The sequence below is a fragment of the Abrus precatorius genome, unplaced genomic scaffold, assembly GCF_003935025.1.
Source record: "Abrus precatorius isolate BTA unplaced genomic scaffold, Abrus_2018 Scaffold5, whole genome shotgun sequence".
NCBI classification, from domain to species: Eukaryota; Viridiplantae; Streptophyta; class Magnoliopsida; order Fabales; family Fabaceae; genus Abrus; species Abrus precatorius.
The window spans coordinates 23,106,172-23,106,957 of record NW_020874395.1 but is presented as its reverse complement, the minus strand read 5'-3'; the positions used below and the strand labels follow the sequence as shown (position 1 = coordinate 23,106,957).

The window sequence follows — 786 nt, the reverse complement described above, 5'->3', positions numbered from 1 at the left end:
GAGCAAGAATTGGAATCTACTCCTTATACTCCTAAATCGGAAGAATTTCAAATTCCTTCTCCTACACCACCAACACCTTAAGAGAAAATAATGGCTGAACAGAACATGATGAAAACTTTAGGGGATTATGTAGTGCCTAATATGCATGGATATAACTCCTCTATAGTCAGACCTACCATACAAGCCAACCATTTTGAAATAAAACCAGCTTTACTTCATTTAGTTCAACAAGATCAATTTTTTGGTTCAATTTCGGATGACCCTAACTTACATATCTCTAACTTTTTGCAGCTTTGTGACACAATAAGGATGAATGGAGTCAGTGAGGATGCAATTAGATTGAGATTATTTCCATTTTCATTAAGAGATAAAGCTAAATGTTGGCTGCAAGCTCAACCATAAGGAAGCATAAGCACCTAGGTAGACCTTGTCAATAAGTTTCTTACTAAGTATTTTTCACCATCCAAAGCTGCTAAATTAAGAGGTGAGATCACATCATTTGTGCAGCAAGAAGGAGAATCTTTGTATTGAGCTTGGGAGAGATATAAAGAACTATTGAGGAAGTGTCCACACCATTGAATACCAAAATGGATGCAGTTGGAAACTTTTTATAATGGAATGAGTCTAGCCACTAGAACCATGATTGACGCAGCTGCGAAAGGATCATTGAATACTAAATCATTGGAGGAAGCTCAGCGAATTATAGAGATGATGGCTTCATCTATGTACCAAAATTCTAATTCTAGACACCCTACAAGGAGTGGAGGATATGAAGCCTAAATTCTT

The 786-nt window shown here is 36.8% G+C and overlaps 1 non-coding gene across 1 annotated transcript; it reads right to left on the bottom strand.

Moving 5' to 3' along the window:
• Positions 1–474: 474 nt before the first annotated feature.
• LOC113868225 lies at positions 475–581 on the bottom strand. The gene has a single exon (XR_003505249.1). It is a non-coding gene; the product is annotated as a small nucleolar RNA R71 (small nucleolar RNA).
• Between the last annotated feature and the right edge of the window lie 205 nt (positions 582–786).